Source organism: Chelonoidis abingdonii, chromosome 10 (genome assembly GCF_003597395.2).
Source record: "Chelonoidis abingdonii isolate Lonesome George chromosome 10, CheloAbing_2.0, whole genome shotgun sequence".
Classification (NCBI taxonomy): Eukaryota; Metazoa; Chordata; order Testudines; family Testudinidae; genus Chelonoidis; species Chelonoidis abingdonii.
The window spans coordinates 53,513,611-53,533,722 of NC_133778.1; positions in this window are offsets into that span (position 1 = coordinate 53,513,611).

Genomic DNA, 20,112 nt, shown 5'->3' on the forward strand with positions numbered 1-20,112 from the left:
CCTCACACCGTAGTGCCCAGTACTGTTTCTGGGAGCAGAGGTTTTCAGATATTTTCAGATGAGAGGCAGTGCATTGAGTTTGAATGAGTATCTCTAAAGCTTGGGGGTTTGTTTCCAGAATTGGGAGAAACCAAACATTATAACCACTGCACATAACATACCTAGTATGACTTGTGTTTGGACTCAAGAATACCTACAAGTGTGATGGGTTCAAGGCTTTCCAAGCAATAGTATTTTGCGATACATTTTCATTCAGAGGAGACAGAGTCATTGTGGAAAGGGGTTCAGATGATACTGAAGCTCTGTGAGATGGGCAGATGAATATTAGGTATTGTGTATTGTATTATTGTGAATATTGTGGATGTTGTCCAGTGTTAGCCCTGCCCCTTCACATGCACACACAGCTCTCTCCCATCTTCCCATATTATGCTACATATGAGCAGGATTGTGCCTGGTCTTTGGCAGATGCATAAGAACAGAGAGAAGACAAAAGATGACCTTCTCTCCTCCTCTTTCTTCTTCATCCAATGCTTGTGTACAATCTCATTGGAGAGTACACGTGCTGCTCTCTGCTAGCGTCTACGCAGGTACCAGCAAGCTGCTCAAGCAAAAACAGACATTCAATGCTGCACGCCTGAAATAGGTGGCAGAATTGTCACTGCGACATGCACTTGCTGAGTCAGCCAGAATTCCTCTTGAGGGCTCGCACTGAAGCACAGACTCCCTGCACCCTTTCTAGTGCAGGCTAGGTCTACAATATGGAAAATATATTAAAATTATATATTTGCTTTGTGGACTTGAGATTCATACTCCAGAGCTGAACTTGGTTTTCCTTTGTTTTGTAGTTCGGGAACTCACCACTTAGACAACTTGAAGTTTCAGGAGTCCTGACAGGAAATGAACTGTGATTACTTAAGTGTTGTACTCTGTATGCTATGCCCCTAATGCAGCATGCTATTAAGTCAGCTATATTATTTGCCTTATTACCTTGCACCCACTTTCTCCCAAGTCAGCTGACTCAGCCTCTTCATTTATAGCACCATCAATGTTTTGTAAGCATCATTCTTTCACTAAATTGAAACATGGTGTTTGTCTTATGCATTTGTTGAGAGCAAGATTTTGAAAATGTCTATTTTGTTTTTCACTTGCTTTCTCATATCAGCAGTTTTTTTACAAAGTAAATTCCCAAATAAACAGTGTATGACATGAACCCATATAAATAATTTACTTAGCTTCATTTTATGCAGAGCAGTTATCTATAATTCAGCAAATTAGAATGTGGGGTAATGTAGCAGAGCCCTTTATATAATCAACCTGGCAAATTATTTTACAGTAGATGCCTTTTTTTTTTTTTTTTTACTCAGTGGATTCATCACAGTAATGTGGAACTATTACAAGTAGCCCGACTAATGGTTACTTACAAATGCTATAAGCACAAAAGCACAGATTTACAAAGAAACCTCTAATTGAAAGATTCATGGTTAACGGTGAGACTGAGCTTGTTGTAGGATGCCAACAATATTTCACATACAAGCTGCATTGGCAGTAAACAACAGCTGCACCTTGCTGCTGAGCTAAAATAGCAGCCTAATGGTTGCTGTTTATTTTGACATTTCCTGCAAACCTGTTAGCTGCACCAATAAGGTAATCTGAAAAATTTGTACACACATTAGTCTGCAATAGAGCATGCTTTGTAAGACAAACTCATTTGCTAGAGAAAGAAAATATTTGGTACAGGGACACTTCTTTTTATCATATCTGCATAATGTGTTTAGATAAGCATTTATCTGAATAGTGGTCAGTGTCAACAAATACACCCATGTGTGCAGGTCAAAACAACAGCAGATTCCAAAAGACAGAGAGGAAATGGCTCTTAAGTTACAGACATTCTTAAGAACTAAACATGGACTTAGGAACCACAAGTATTTTGAAAGAGAAATTCTATGGAGCTAAGATATTATTTTCCACAGTGTTTGGAAGGTGTGTAGCAATCCCTCTAAATTTGGTTCTAAATGGGCCAATACAAATTGTTTGCAATGCAACCATATTTAACTTACCTTGAGTTTCATTCTAAACTCAGAGCTTAGCTCAGATTCACTCAAAGTTTTCCAAAAGTTCAAGGATGAGTAAATCTGGGGCAATTCATCTTTTTTGTTTTGAAATCATAGAATCGTCAAATACTGTAAAATCAGGGGAAACTTTCCCTCTCCTTAGGCTCTTGTCCCTCTTATCCTCATAACAGAAGTAACTGGGCACTTGAGGATTAAATAGCTTCAACTGAGTTTCATACTGAAATTGTGGTTTCATTAACAAAATAACACTCAGAAAAAAGATACATAAATCCCTTTGAATAGGCTCCTCTCAGTGCATTAGTGTCTCATTTAATTGTTAATAGAGTTCTTTATGTTCATTTACAAAAGAAAATAAGTAAGTCTTTCACTCATTTTTAGGGACAGATCTACCTGTTTCAACATTCAATGTCTGGGAAAATGAGCATGTACATACCCACACATATATACACACACACACACACAACCCAAGTTATCCATACTTGTATTTTTTAAAAACATTTCTTTGTTATGTGTTAAGTTTGCATTACTTTGCCTAGTATAAATAAAGATGGCAATTGTCATTCCACTGTTGTAAAATCTGTTTCTTTGTAGAAACGAATCACAATAAAATAAGACTTTTTGCCGACTTACTACTCACGTATCTTTTACTGAGTCAGTGTAAGTTCCTAACATCTTTCGTGTAATTTATCAATTGCATTTTTAAGTGTTTGCCTGTGAATGGATGAGATGAGTCAGAAATTTACTATTGTGATGGCTGACTAGGATATTTCAGACACAATATGAATCTGTGGGAAAATATAAGAGTCACTGGGGGACATCAAGAATTCTGTTAACTCTGTGTGGTGGTTCAAGCGGCGGTAAGTAAATGGGTTGCCAAAGGAGACATTCCAAAGGCATGGAAGTCTCCAAGCGCACTGTAATCACCGGGTTCAAGCTAAACAATCAACAGAAAACTTCCTGATGTCGCATCCCATATTTACTCTTCCAAAGGAAAAAAAGAAAAGCAACAAGGAAATCCTAACATTTTGTACTCCCACAAAAGAGTCCCTGGGGTGCAAAAGCAAACATAAGATGTAACCAAAGGAAATCATATGCTGATTATATTTAGCTGGCATGTTTATCAAAATGGTTCCACCTAAACACAAGAGCCTGTGTAGCTCACTAGATGTTAGTTATATAGCAGGGACCCCTATGCCGTCTGGCAGAAACCTTCGGATTATGCACACTGCTTTTCCCCTACCCAGTACAGGTCAATGAACTTTAACTCAGTTTGGGTAATGCTGGTCCAGATGTCTAATCTGATACTGATTTTTGTATTGAGAGACAGCACTGTAGAAATTGTCAATGGTAACAAGAGTTTTTGGCAACTTGATCAAGGGCATTTGTGGCTTTGGCACCCTGGAAGGTGTAGGATTCAGTTTTGGCTATTGTTTTTTGAGACTGGATGCATCTTCTCTTTATCTCCCTGTTTTGAGCATGGGCAAAAGGGAAGCAACCAACTTCTCCACTTTGCTCCACCCCACTAACACCTTCTATAGCCAATGACTGAGAAGAACTTTAAAACTGATGTTTCTGTTAAGGTGATTGGCAGTGAAATAATGACACTGGCATTTAAAGCATCATCGACACTGTATTGACATGAAGGAGTGATCCATACTTCACTCAGAACTATTGTTTCAGGCTGTCAGCAGACCCAGGTAGATATCACTGCATGAATTACACTCCAAAATGTTAATTTAATTCATCTTCATAAAAATGAGGGTTAAAGATATTTGATTGAATGGAAGCTTAGATTCAGGAACAAAATTCAGAAAGAAAAGCAATTGTGGCAATTGGTTTTGCCTCATTATCGCGTTATATACAGGGGCCTGCCACGAGCATTCCTTTAGTGTATCAAAGGCACTTGCTTAAACAACATCATTAAAACTCACTAAAATCATAAATCAAGATTTTGGATTTAGATGAGGTTTCTTTCAAGTTTTTTTTTTTTTTTTCTTCAGAAGACATATTGCTTCTGACAGATGTTGGCTTGACAATCCTGGATACTAACAGCCTCTCTGTAGACAACTGATGCAGTAGTAGTGCAAGTTATTTTGCCTTAACCTGAATGATGAGAAGGTAGTTTAATCTTCCTCACTCAATTCTTAGTCATTCTACTGAGGCTGCCTACAAATCAGTCTGAAGATGGTCATGACATTGATGGTTTTTGTTTGTTTGGAACCATAACCTACAAGAAGCTCTGGTGTTCTGGCAATGAGTCAGTCACCACATAAGGTTAGAAGTGCAAACCAATCTCAGCAAAAGTCTTTGCTTGGTTACAGTCTGAGCTTTAAATCATCTTTGGCATTTTTCCAATCTCAGTGTGATAACCTCCATAGTTACACATAAAGAATACATTTTCCAAAGAGATTAAAGGATGTTTGTCTGTAGCTACTGTAAAAAAAAGCAACACCCTGATCTACATTTACGAAACAATACATTAGCGTCAGGGTTTTATGGTCATTTTGAAAATCCTCTCCTCCCTTAAGATTATTTAGAGAAGAATGGGGCATTCAGAACTTGAGGCAATTACTTTTGAAGTCAGTGGGAATCTTCCCATTGACTTCGTGGGGGATGATGCATCTGGCTTTCTTTTAAAAAAGAAGAAACTGCTGTCAAAGCACTTAATGTAAACAAGGTCAGGAAAAAGCATCAGCATGAACAGCTAAAAGCAGTAGCTGGGCATCTAATGAATATCAGACAAAGAATTACAAACAACAGCTATAAATACAGAGGAAATAAAACAGACCACTACTGGAGGTGGTCATATAGGAAAACCAGCGCTACAGTGTGAATGGGAAAGAGAAGAATTGTGCAGTATCTATACTAAGCTATATAAAACTCAAAGCCTTTAGAAGCAGTGACACATATTCTATGCCTGATTCTATGCTAACCGTAAATGATGACTCACTGAAGTAGGTGTAAAGTGCTACCAAATCAGAATTCTCAGTTCAGTCAAACTCACTTTGCACACATGGAAATTATTACACAAGAGGCAAAGTGGAGAATCAGGACTTAAGGTTTTATTGTCAGAAGAGCTGAGCTTCCATACTTCCAGCTGAAGTCAATGGGAGCTGCGTACTCATCATCTTTGAAAATCATGCCCTAAGTATGTTAGCATATGACATTCCCACAAGAACATACAGAGGCAATAATAAGGTGGATGGGTAGCAGTAGGAAACAAACTCTCACCAATAAAATACAGGAGTAGCAGCTCTCGTGCAGCATGCCCTACAGCTGTTTTCACCACTGCAATTTGGCTTGCATCTCAGAACTGTTCCTTAGTTACCAGAGAGAGCCTTCCCCACCATGCCCACACACAGATAAGAACAAATAGACTGCACCTGATGTTGCTTCACTAAACCAATTACAAACACCCATTGTGAGGTTCAGATTTGAATTTTTTCCAAGCCCAGTTTTAATTAATATTTGTAAAGCACTTTGAGATCCTTGGATAAGGTGTACTGTATGCAAAGAAATAGTGCTCTAGTCATAGCTGTTTATAGTAGGTAAGTAAAGAACAAACAAGTGAAGTATATGTAGATAGCTTCTCCCTTATTATAATCCCAATACATATCAGATTGGTTCCTTGTCTGTCTGGAAATTTTAGACCTCCACAGGGCTCACTGTGGACATTTACCAAGTTTTCTAAAGTATCATGAAAGATTATGATGTTTCCATTAGAAAACATCTAGCATTTGTACCTCTAGAGTTGGGCGCAGAGGAAAATACCTTTGCTTTTATCGGCGTAATCTATTTTACCTCAGAATAATAGCTCATGTCAGAAGCTTGTCTCTCATAGACACCCAATATCAGTAATGTATGTGTGTGTGATGGCCTTGCCAACTTCTTTGGAATAAAGGTTTTTCATAGAACTGGGAAAGGGAATCACCCTTAATGGCACTTGATTTCTTGCAATATAGAAAACAGCCCTACTGCTAGCCTTCCTACTTTTTATTCCATGGCAATTTTCTCCTGATGTACTTTTTAAGGAGAGTTGCTTAGTGGTTAGAACAGAGGACAGTCAGTCTGGACTCTTGGTTTCTATTACCAGGTCTGATGGCAAGTTTAATAAAACTGCTGATCACGATTTAGGCTTGGTTTATGAGAGGGCATGCAGTGTGTAGGTCTTCTACTTAGCAGGCTACATCATAACACAAAATAACAGCTGCCCTTCTCTGTACTTAAAAGGTTCAGTACAACTAACAGATACAAACCACGCACACTAGTCTACAAATGCATTGAAGATCTAGTCCTCAGTTTGCTTTGTAAATGTCCAACTCTAGGCTCTGAAAATCACATTGAGAAAATGGATGGTTTGCCTGCAGTATTATTGTTGCATTTTTTTTGTTTTAGGAATAGTTGTTTAATGACTGTGTGGAACAAAGGAAACATCTGACTCATCCCTTCAGTGCCTTTCAGACAAGTTTTGGATGAGGCAGAGTGGGTGTCTGTAGTTTAACTACAGTGAAAGTTGTTTCTGAAATAGAAGTTTCCCTCAGCTACATGGGGCACTTTGCATTTCATATTAAAACTGCAATATATTTTAATTATTTTTTATTATAATCATTTTCTGGAACAATTTTGATGAGGCTAAGTTAAATCCATGCGATTTATCCTCTTCAGCGCTAGCTTTGACAAAATCTAATCTTTGCAAAATGTTTGAGCAATCAAACTGTCTGGGACTCACATGCCTTTTAGTCTCAAAACCTTTTAGATTTCCAGCTGCTGCCAGTAGTATCTTGGCCAATTGAACTGAGTTAAAGAAAAACCTGTCTGTCATTTATTGTTTATTTTATCTTTTTTTAAGCTAGAAATGTTTGGGTCAGCTGTATTCACTGGAATATCTGGTTCACTTACAGGCTTCACTGCCTGTAGTATTTACATATTTGATATTATTTCATCTACACAAAGCTAACCCCCTGTACCCCAAGCTCAAACCGTGGTGTTACCTGTTTATGATATTACAAAGGCAGCTGTGGCCAGGATCAAGTAAGTTATTTGCTGCTGGAGCAAAAATAAACTTATCTGTTCATAAACAATCCACTTAAAATGTTCCATACTAAAGCCTCTACTTCAGCTGTACTCCAGGAAGACCTACATGATAGTCTGCATTTTTCTCTAATGAGATAAAGGCAGAAGAAAAGCAATGAAAAAAAATTACTTTGCTAATGTCTACAAAAATATCTTTCTGGTCAAGTTTTCTCTGGTAAAAAATAATCATTTCTATCCCACAAACTATTTTAGCACTCAACTATCATAGCATAATTTTTGTCCCCTAACAAGCTACTCTAAAATTGGCTATTTATCCCATATTTGTTCTGGTTTTCCTCCATACTACTCTCTAACCTGCTACACCTTCCACAAATATCCTGCCTCTAAATCAGTGGAGGAAATGAAAAATAGCTGTTTAAAAGTAGCCAAGTTCCTCCCCTCTCTTCCAGCAGTACGCGTTTTACTCTACTTAGGGTTCTAGCTTTCTCTAGTGTGTGCCCTGTCTAATGAGCTTCAGCTGGGTCACATCACTAGTCAGGCGCTTGCATCAATAGAGGGATTTTATCTGACCATCCCTTTATCTGAATCTTTTGGAAACTATGCACTCCATATACATTGAAACTGCTGTATATAAGGGATGAGGACACTGTTTAATCTACTTTTGATAGCATATAAATATTGTAGTTTTGAAAGTTTGATGTAGACATGAACATGATCATATTTCTGTTCCTGCTAGGTGAGAAATGAAATGTGAAAATGAAAAGCTTTGAGCTAAAATCCTAAGAAAAACAAGAACAGGGGAAAGGGCCCTAACTACTGGACTACAGTGTCAGTATCTTTCTCTCTCTGCCTCAATGACCTATTTAAGCATTTATCCAAAGTAGAACAATCATGGGGTCAGAGAGAGAAGGAATGACTCTGTAGTGCAGACCCAGGGTCCAACCCCCCTGGTCTAATCAAGTATCTCAGTGGTTAGGGCCCTGATCAAACCCTTTTTCCCTTTCACACAGGGAAATTGAACCTGAGTCTCCCACATCCTAGGTGAGTGCTCTAACTACTGGGCTAAAAGTAATAAGGTGGGTGGCCATTTTGTAGGGAGTGAGGAAGGCCCCTAATTCATTCCAGCAAGAAATGGCTTAGGCACCTAAGACACCTGACTCTAGGCAGGAGGTTCTCATTCATGGATCACTGAGCAGAGATAGGTGCCTCCTTGGACTTAGCTACATGTCTTCAGGAGAGGGACAGGGCTCAGCACCAGCTCCTGTTGTCACCATTTCCCATTGGGTAGCTTAGACAACTCCTCACCTAGCATGCTGGCTTTTGTGAATTGCAGTCTCTGGTGCCTCTCTCTCCCCGTTCATTGTATAGGGAGAAAAGGCATCTAACTCAGGCTTTATTTACAGTGGTTTTCATTAGGCACTGTGACGCTCAGCACTGCAACACCTTAGTCTCTTTATGAATCAGGGTCACCGCCTGCCTCACTATTCTCCACTCACCTCCTCTTTAAAAGCCTGTGAAAAAATGTTCAGCTCTTTAGAATGACTTAAAGTTAAAAGAAATCAGATTAAGCCCACAGAGCTGGGGAAGTGCCTTCATTTTGAAGCAAGGGGGTTAATAACCTTAAGACCTTGTAGAGTTCTCTGCTGCCTAGCATTTTATCCCAGCTGCAAACTAAACCAAACGAACAACAAATAAAGAGGTTTAAAAATGCCCCCTCTCCCCTTTTCTTTAAAGGGCAAAAACCTTATTATGTGTAGTTCCTCATAATCCAGTTCTGAAAAGAACAAGCAATTCAATACTGAGGTGTACTGCGTGGGCTGAAGGAATGAGGAGTTTGTGATTCTTAACAATGGAAGCACTACAGTGGAGGCACAAGAGGCTGTTTTTGAAAGCGAAGGGGTAGTTTTTACTAAACCATAAATCTGTTGGTCCTCTTGCTAAGGTCTCTGGATAATAAGAGCACAGGAAATTGTTTCTGTTAGTGTTCCAATGAAAAATGTAAAGTTTTTGTCTTTTAGCTTATTCGTTTGACTACAGTGAAAGTGAACATAATTTCTGCACATTGGTAGAAAATAAGAAACAGACTTCGACATCTCATTTCTCCCTTCCAGCCATTTCTTTCATATATTCTGGGAAAAGATTAATAGACATGCGATGTCCATTATAACCCAAGTTTACACCCACCATACCCATTCCAGAAGAGTACTGAATCTGACACATTCAGGTCTGTAAAGCAATAGTCAGGACTAGATGTACATTCCAATAGTGAGTATATCATAACCCAAGCAAACGTTCCCTTTGTGTTGTCTAATTCATTCTGAGGGTTAATTTACTCTGAGGTTCCAAGCCAGAAGAAAGTAAGGAAGCCTCTCGCAGTACATCTTTACAGTGGGGAGTTGAATGGAGAGTGGCTTCAGGAAAATTGCAGAAGCACAGGATCTTCAAGCACAAGGCTCTCACAAAATCCACGCTGTCCTCAGGAACTGCCAGGTTTTATGGGGGCTAAGATATTCATTCCACAAGTGGGCAAATCCCATCTCACCGCGTATGTGATTCAAAGGAAAAACTTTGAAGAAAATTTCATGGTGTTTCCAGAATTTCAGATTTCCCTTATGGGCTTCTCCTGCATAAATCTGCACGGATAATATAAGCCAATACTATAATAATAGGTAGCACATAAAGGATGAGATTTTCTAAAGGATTCAGCATTGACCTAACTCTGCTCACTTGACTTACACCCATAGGATCTTACAGTTTTAAAGACTGAACAAACATTAGTTAATTCAACTTGACAACACCCATGTGAGGTACATTATTGTTTGAGAGCTAAATTATGTTTGCTTTACTTTTGTAAAACCCTCAACAAAGTCAACTGCGCAGGGAGGGATTTGCACGAGAAAAGTGAGCAGAGAAGTTAAGTGACTTGTTCAAGGCCACACATTGAGCAGTACTGGGATTAGAATTCAGGAATTCTATGAATATGTATTGTATAAATAAAGCAGTAGATCCATAGGGTACAGATGCTAATAATGGAAAAAAGTAGAAATGAATATGTATTGAAAGATCTTCCGCCCTTGGGCTTCCCAAGAATACTCTTGGGCTGTTACATCATGAACTGACATCATTCTGAGGAATGTCAATTTTCAAAATAAGCATTTCTACACAAGTGCCAATGAATACATTTTTTTGGATCAGTGTTGATATTCCCAGAAGTATCATCTTCCAGAAAAAGTATGATTTACTAGCGACTGAGTAGCCTGAAACATGTAAGGCAATTTTGGAAACATCTCATATTTTGTGCATAGATCTCATGGGTGTTTATCATGCCTAAATAACCCTAATCTTTAGAGATGACCAAATTCTGGAAAAAAATACTTGTGAACTATTAGCTAGTAGAAACAATACCAGGTAACTTAGAGTAGACGCACAAAAAACTACCAAATAGTAAAGACATGGTAGAAGTGAATAACTCATATACAAGCCATCTGTTGAAATATGTTTACATAAATGTAAATAATGAACATATTTATGATAGTCAAAGTCTGTTCATGGTTGTGTGGTGTACGGAATAAAATGGCTAAATCCATTAAATAGAAGCTTTCCTACCAATAGTTTTTCCTGTTCTAGTACTAACATTATGATCTGCACACAGCATCTTTTCATGTATGTCAGAGCACTTTATAGATATTAATTAATTAATCCTAATAAGACATCTGTGAAGTAGATAATGAATATATAAAAATCATTTTACCCACTAATGAAATGCAGTCACCTCTAAGGTGAATAATGGAATCTGCACAGGAAACAAAGAAGAATATTTCAGTATATCCAATTAAAACCGTAAGGCTGGATTTTAGCTAGAGCAAGATGTGATTGAATTATCCAAATTGTAATATGGACAAGATACTGGAGTTAACAACACCTTTATTCTTCTAAAAGTGCCCTGTGATCTTTACTGGCCACAGGTGGCCTTGGCTTTACATTTCAGCTCAAAGATAGCACCTACTGTAGCATAGTAACTCCTAATAGTATGCTGGAGTATTGATTCAGAGGCAAAATTGACACAGTGTTTTCAATGCTCCATAATATGGTCTGGATTAAGGGCCAGTTTACTTGATAATACTTATTTATTGCTTCTCTGCCCACATGCCAAAGCATGGATGGCCTGACCTGTGTTTTCTGTTGTTGATATGACACTGATATATAATTATTTGGAGCACCAGTGTACTAACATTGTTTGGGCAGATGACTCACCTTTGAAATTACATTTTTCTAGAACTTTTAACATGCAGAAATCAATACTAAGATATTTAAGAGAACAGGAAATATATTTGTAGGTTTGACACCTTAAATGAAAATATCCCTGTCCCCCCACGTAGGTAAGGTGTGTCAAAACATTTGCCCCAACATAGAGTACAAATTCTCTGGTCCTTGAAGAAAGCTGCATAATCTACTCTGGGGCCTGATCTAACTCCCACTGAAGTGGATGAAAAAACTCCCACTGACTTCACTAATAGCTAGATAGAGTCCTTATGGCTTCAAGGGGCAAAGGGCCCTCAAACATGCCTTACAATCAGTGTGAGTTGACGGTGCTCAGCACCTTGCAGAAGTGTTCAGCTTCTTATCACAGTTGAGCCTTTATTGAGCAAGAGAAGATTCAGCTAACATTACAGGCAAGATCCTCAGCGAATGTAAATCAACATAACTGCATTGACTTCAATGCAGCATGCTGATTAATACCAGATGAGGATCTGGTCTTCCAGCCTAACCACTGCCCATGCCACATTGCCTCTTTTCAATATATATGGTTAAACATACGTGGTTAAAAATTCACTTATGCTACCAAAAAATGAAAATCCCCACATATCCCCCCAAAACACACACACAGCTTTTTAGTCCACTCTGGAGGTTTCCCACACTGCTGAAGAATACCATTAGTCAAAAAGACAACATCTGCAATTCACGATTATGTCAAACATAGATTCCAGCTGTGGGATTTTTGTCCATTCTGCCAGTTGTATGAACATAATGACTTCCTATTGAAAAAGAAAAAAGTTAGTTAAGGTCAAATCCAAGCAAACCAGTTTTACTTAAAAAATAAATAAAAACTGTTCTGAAATCTGATGAAGGTCATTGTTTTACTTCTCTGTAAACAAATATTATCCATTTAAGGAATGGAGCTGAAAGCAGCTAACAGAACAGTAAAAACAACAGCAAAAGCAGTGAAGAGGTCATTCTGAAAACTGTTTAGAATAGAACTGACAGGATGTAGATCCTATTTTCATTGAATTTTTGGGTAGTTACCAGATTGCAACACTAGATGGAAGATAGCTCATTGTGCAATGCTTTCTGTACATGAGACTTTTCAGACATGCTTTGGAAATAGTATATTATACAGCTTTCTTTTCACTAATTAGCTGATTTGGGCTCCATATTCTGGGAAGGAAAACTGACTCCTAGGTTTCTGAGGAGGGATTTTTATGGAATATTCTGATCACCAATTTAGTGGCTATGCTCAGTTCAAAAGCTTTTTTTTAATCCTTAGGAGTCAGATTTTGTCACACTACTATAAGTAGGGCTACCTGTGGTGTAAGGTGCTACTCAACATGATTAAGGCCCTGATTTAGGAAAACACCTTCTTCAGGAAAGCACTTAAGAACATGTTTAAGTGCTTTCTAAACAGGGATGTACTTCAGCATATGCTGAAGTTCAGGGCCAAAAGGCTGACTGTAAACTTCTGCTGAAAAAGCACTGATCAGTTCATAGGCAACAGTTACTATTGGTCATTAATTTTCTCACTTGCTGGTTGTACATATGTCAGCTGATTTACAGTCAGTCCTGTCCAGATAATCAGCATGTGTATCGATCTGGATAGCAGTCATATCCTTGAGCATGCTGATTCCACTAGTTTTTAACACTTTCTAATGCAGCTATCTACAAAAAGAGAAGATCAAGGTGTCTTGCTCATGTTTTCCATTTTATAGTATATTTTCCTTTTGTATCCATATTTCATAACTATATTTAAATCACATACTTAAATGATGGTTAAAATAAATTTAAAAAGTATATAGAAGGATAAATTAACAGGTTTAGGAAAGGGAGGAAAGACACTTTTACAGATGAAATTTGGAAAGAGATGGGAGAATGGGCAAGATGAAGAAATACAAAAAGCTGTTCTAAATGTCAGGAGCTGCAGAGAAGATTCTCACACTAATAGTAGCTAGATTATGGGCAGAGACAGAGACAGAGAACAGGTCAACAACTGCCAAGCAGAGGAAATCAGACTGAGTTATAAAGAGAGAGAAGATCCACCTTCAATGGCCCTATTACTATAACATCTGAGCACCTGAGACTCTTTAATATTTTTATTCTCATGATAAGGTAAGGAAGATAAGGTACTATTATCCCCATTTCACAGATGAAGGACAGAGATGGAGGGCTGGATTTTTAAAGGAATTTAGACACCTAAACATGCAGATGGCCACCTAGTAGGATTTTCAAAGCTCCTAGATATGTTCGCACACAGAAATCAAACACCAGGCTAACACCCCAACCTCTGGACCATCCGTGTCGATGAAGACTATGCACAGCTATGAAAGATATTGAAAACAAGAGAGGCTATTTGAAATGAATGGAGCATCATTTGAGGAAAAGAGTGATGTGCTCATGGGTTGTGGGGTTGTTATTCTTGTATGGGTAAAAAGGCATCCTGAATATGATGCAGTCTGGAGAACTGAGGCAAGACATTCCATCAGGGATGATCTAGATAATGATTAGTCCCTTCCAGTCGTACAGTTCTATGATTCTGTAATAAGTGAGTTGCAGTGTCCAAGCAGGAGCAAATGAACCCATGAGTGAAGGTTTTGGTAACGGAGAGGTGAAATGTGGCAATTCTGTTTTGAAATGTGGATTTCCAGAGATATGTGTGAGTAGAAGAAAAATTGATGCTCAGTCATGATAATAAATTTATTTTCCCTTTGAGGTGTTGGAACTGGGCCATGGTCCTTTTTTAATGACTCATTATCAGAAATAAGAACACTGGGGACTCATCTTTGCTGCCATGAAGATACATATGTTATAAAAGCAAAGGTGCATGTGCCTTCTTCCTTTAGAAAGACACTGAATTCTGTACTTGATAAGTAAGTATCTGTACTGTTATACTTTCATAATCTTCCCACAGCTTTTCCTCTATTTTTTTTTTACCATTTGTTATTAGAATTTTAAAAAAAACTTATTCAGATACATTTGTACTGCCAAGATAAACTCATAGAAAAGTCACTTTGATTCATCCCCTAGGGCTTACAAGATTGGATCCACAATATGCTTATGTAAATTAATACCTCATTGGATTATAAATTGCAAAGAATTTTCTTAAATATTCAACATCTGCTTTTTGCCACAACAGCCTTTTATACATTACGTGTTTTCAATCACGAAGCATCTGCTCTGTTTATGAACTGAAAAATTATCTCTCTTTTTTTTTAAAGCATATATTTAGGGCAAACCTTGTAGTGCATCACGTGGAAGCAGAGTTTAATTTATGATTTTCCACAGTTTAACAGTATAAAACTAATGGTTGCTATCAGCAAGGTCATTCAGTATTTCAGGAAGGTATAAATCATCTCAATCCCATTTCCAGATATAATATAGAATAGCATTTCACATTTGGCTGCACTGCAGGCTGTAGATAGGAAGATATTCCTAATATCATTTTATAGTGTGTGTTACACAGTATATACATCAGTTTTATGTATGTGTGTAAAAGTATATATCATATTAGAGGGAAATAAAGCACATCAGTGACTTGTTATTTTTTCAGCATTATTAGTAACATGAACAATTAGAGCTATAACCAAAAGTAAACATGCCCATGGATAGACTGAGACTTCTCAGAGCAACTAGGGGAGATTAAGGGAGAGGGCAGCATGCAAGTATGTAACAAGATGAAATTTAATATAAATAAATGCACAGTAATAAATCTGGGAGGGAAAAATAGCCCACATAAAGACAAAATGAGAAGTGGCTATTTGGAAAGCAGTGAGTTAGAAACAGACTTTTGAGGTATTGTAGATTAATTATGAGTTCACAATATGATAGTGAAAAATTTCAAGGACATTCATTTTGGGTGTATGTGAATCTGTGAGACCATGGGCAACTCACTTAACCTTTCTGTTTCTCAGTTTCTCCAAGTATAAAAGAAGGATAATAATACCTGCCCTATTGAGGTCCTGATCCAAAGCTCACAGAAGTCACTGAGCATCGATCCAGTGAAGGGCTTGGGCTTCCCAATGGGCTTTTTAGGTAAGACTATGAGAGTTCTACAAGATTCGGTTCACAAAGACCTTAACTTAAAAATTCCACAGCTGCTCCCTCACTTCTCATCACACTCTCTCCTCTCAACCTCTCATCCAATATACAGGAGTCTCTCTTTACCATTCCCCCTATATTTTGCTGTCTTGAAGATACCTTGGCAACAGAGCCTGACCCCTCCTTTAAGGTGGGAAGGAAGTTCCATTCTTGTGGGGGGATTGAGAAGGAGTGAAGGAGGCCAGCTGTGGATTCCCAACTATATAAACAAACTGAAGAGATGGTGACAGAACTTTTGTGAATATAGTCTGAGGTTCATTGGCACATCAAACCTTGAACTCAAGCTCAATTCAAGGCTCAGTTTGAGGTGTGATGTGAATATCACACAGCACTCTACTTGCAGGTGTACATGGGACAACAGCTAAATCACATAGAATTCAAACCAACATTTACCACTGGCCACAGTTGACTTGTCACTTGTAATGGATCATATGCAGGCACAGTGTCCGCAGATCTTCCATCCTAGAAATACTCCATTGTGAAGGCAGATAGTCTTTGACTTAATATAGAGTCACACCCGGGATTTATGTGCGTAAAAGCCCAAGACAACTTATGCTTAGGTGTTTATTTATTTGTTGCACTGAAATCCATTCATTAATTACTCTGAAATGTATCCCTGGAAAGCCAAACTCCTCTACCAACATCTATGACCCCTGTTGCCTACTGAACGTTTCTAGTTGAAAATAATGGGTGAAATCCTGGTCCCATTAAAGTCATTCGTCAAACCCCCATTGACTTCAGTGAGGCCAGGATTTTATCCAGATTTCCTAAAACTCTCATCTTCATCTATGCTAGTATGTCACTTTAGATAATGCATATTGCATCATGTTCTATTTGTGCCACTCCATTCTGCTATTTTACTATCTCATCTCTTTTGTCTGTGTAAATATAAACCTCTAGCTGAAGCCCTTTGCTGTCATATGGGTGTAATTCTAAAGTCATGTTTATAAAAAAAGGCAAAAATGGCTGAGAATTTAAGAAACGGATTAAAACAACTGTGAATCTGAGGGTACGTCTACACTGCACGATTATTTCGAATTAGCTTAAACCGATATTACAAAACAGATCTAATAAAATCGGTTTAGCGCATCCACAGTGGGATCCCGAAATCGATTGCGTCCATGGTCCAAAGCTACCATCGATTTCAGGAGCGGTGCACTGTGGGTAGCTGTTCCTCAGCTATCCCATAGTTCCCACTTCCGTGTTGAGAGCACAGTGCCTGATGGGGCAGAAAACATTGCCCCGGGTGGTGCTGGGTACAGCCTCACCCCTCCCTTTGTGAAGGCAGCAGACAACCCTTTGGCGCCTTTTTCGTGGAGTGCATTGAGCAAACGCCATAGCACAGCAATCTTTCCTTTTTTTTTCACGTGGTGGGGGGGGGGAAATAAACTGAGGAGCTGTTCCCTGAACCACGCCAGACACTGTGTTTGAACCTACAGACATTGGGAGCTCAGCCAAGAATGCAAATAATTTTCAGAGACTGCTGTGGACTGTGGGATAGCTGGAGTCCTCAGTACCCCCTCCCTCCCTTCATGAGCGTCCATTTGAGTCTCTGGCTTCCCGTTACGCTTGTCACGCAGCGCTGTGTATCCTGGAGTTTTTTATTCAAACGCTTTGGCATTTCGTGTTCTGTAACGGAGCTGGATACAACAGATTTGTCTCCCCATACAGCGATCAGACCTAGTATCTCCCGTACGGTCTATGCTGGAGCTCTTTTTCGATTTCAGACTGCATCGCCAGCCGTGCTGATCAGAGCTCCACGCTGGGCAAGCAGGAAATGTAATTCAAAAGTTCGCGGGGCTTTTCCTGTTTACCTGCCCGCTGCATCCGAGTTCAGATTGCTGTCCAGAGCGGTCAGTGCTGCACTCTGGGATGCCGCCCGGAGGCCAATAACGTCGATTTCCGTCCACATGAACCCTAATCCGAGTTATCACTATCGAATTTAGCGCTACTCCTCTCGTTTGGGAGGAGTTCCGAAATCGATTTAAGGAGCCGTTTAACTCGATATTAATGACGACGTCGTGTGAACGGATACAGCGTTAAATCGGTATATCGGCCATTAAACCGATTTAAAGTCGCAGTGTAGACCTGGCCTTAGTGATGACTGAACCTGGTGATATTCTAAACAAAAAGAGCTCTCAGTTTTGCTTATAGCTGCTTCTATTGGTTTAGTCTGACTCCACAGACATTGTAGGTATCAGAGTGATATTTGGTGGTATTGTGTGTGCTGGTTCTGTTCTTGTGTGGGTGGTTGTGTTTATTTGTGTGGGGGCTCTGTTCTGCTGGGAGAATTGTGTGGATTTCTGGTAGGTGACAGTTGGGCCCAGTAATCCACCATCTGTGCCATGTCCCTCATAAAACCAATGAAATGTTTGCATGCAAATTAGCAAGGATGGTGATTGATTCAGTTATCTCTGATATCACAGTGGTCTAGGATTCTTGGCATGACATAAATACATGTCTTGCTGTAGTGATATACTATATCCGTGTAATTTGTAAAGTCACAATGACTGAGAACTTAACAATTCAATGGTGAAAGATCACAAAACCCAATGATGATTCAACTTGGTGATATTTTGAACAAAAAGAGCTCTCAGCCATGCTTGTAACTGCTTCCATCACTGCACACTGACTTAACAGACATTTTAGGCTTTAGACTGACACAGAGGGACACTAGTGGAATCTGCTTGTAGAGATATTCAATAAAACATGTGAATTGGAACACCTGTGTTTTAGCTGTTAGTATCAATGTGGCTGTTACTATTTCACTAGTCTCTTTCGTGGGATATTCCTGAAGCATGTGTAACATTGATTTCATCAGCATCACTGGCTGGCAATAGATCATTCACAAGGATGACTATCCATAAGTGTATAGAATTCATGATGCTTTCTTTTTACATAGCTTGCCTTTTCCCCCCTTCTCTCATGATGAGGAGATACCTGATAGGTGATAGCATTAGTGTTGAGCTTACATTCTCATCAAATGTCCATTTCATTTGGCTGATAAAATCCCAGTGCATTGACATGAACACTGCATTTGCCAGGTGTGTCAAAGAGTCCAGTTGACTTCAGTGGGTGTTGGATCTAATCCACATACAGTCCTTTGTAACTCAAAAAGTTTCTCAAACAGAAAAAACAATAGGTTGGAATTTCCTACTTGCAAAAGTGAGATCAAATTCTTTTCTGATGTAAATGGGAAAAACTCCATGGGAAAAACTGCAACTGCACCAATTTACACCAAAAATTGACCCATTGTTTTTGTCTTGGAACTCTGTTAAGATTCTTCTGACTTTGACTGGGTGAGAGGAAAGGGCCTACCGATTTCATATCCTGCTCCAACATATTTTCAGATTCTGGTTAACAGACAGACGCTAAGGCACAAGAGTAACATATCAGTATATCATATACTGAAGCCTGCTCCTTTCTACACAACTTGCAACAGACATACAGGACTACATAGCATAATGAATCTGATTTCAGAAACTTATGGGTGAACTGCAGCCCAAATTAGTGCTGTACCTGCTTTATTTTGACATTGTAGGGCAGTCTTTTTCAAAACCTTCAATAATAAGCAGGGCTGTGGTTCCTGAAAGTGTGATTGAAGCAAGGTAGGGATGAAATATTAGTCTCCAAGATTGCCCAGCATACTGTGATTGATGTGAAATTGACTGGTCAAAATCTCTGTGATAACATGAACACTATCTTCTGCACTTGTCTTGAGAGCATGTATCGATCTTTAATGTAAAGCTTCAGAAAGTTGTGGAATAACCTTGATGAAGAACAAAGATCAGTGGGTATCTGCTGCAGTCATGAATTTTGATGATTGCATCTCAAACCTACATATCATGTATACAACTCTCCCATTGTAAATCTGTGTAGATGATTGAGTTGAACGATAGAGCAAAGGTGAGGAAATGGTTTTGAATAGAATGAGAATCCATAGTCCCAGTTACCAGACAGTCTGTTAAAAATCTTTGTGAATAACTCTGGACAAGTTTGGCTTTCTAGACTCCTCTTATGATGAAAATATTGAAAGGAAAAGACTTCAGTGAACTACATCAGGGAAAAAAAACCCTGTGCCTGTGCTGTGCTGTGAAAAAAAACCTCCTGTCTGTGCTACAAGTATCATGGAATCGAGCTATGCACACAATACTGCTAATGGTCACTACACAGCCACCTGCGTACAATCTAATAGGTAGTAGAAGCTTGTTATAAGCATAAGTTCCAATTTTGAACCTTAGCGTCCAAAATGTGGGTGCCTGCATGAAACCTCCAAGCTTAATTACCAGCTTAGATCTGATAGCGCTGCCACCAGCCAGATTCCAGTGTCTGGTGCACTCTGGTTTCCCCAAAACCTTCCCTGGAGGACCCCAAGACTCAGATGCCCTGAGTCTACAACAAAGGGAAATAACCTCCTCCCCTTGTCTCCTCTTAATTTCCTCCCAGGCTTTCCCTCCTTGGATGGCCCTGGACGATCACCTTGTTTCAAGTCCTTGAAATGCAAACACAGAGAGATCAAGTTTCTTTTACCCTCAGTCAGAGTCCCTGCAAAGGTAAACTTTGCAACTCTGACACAAAGAGATTTTCCCTTCCCCCCTGTTTCCTTCCTCCCCACCAATTCCCTGGTGAGTTCTAACTA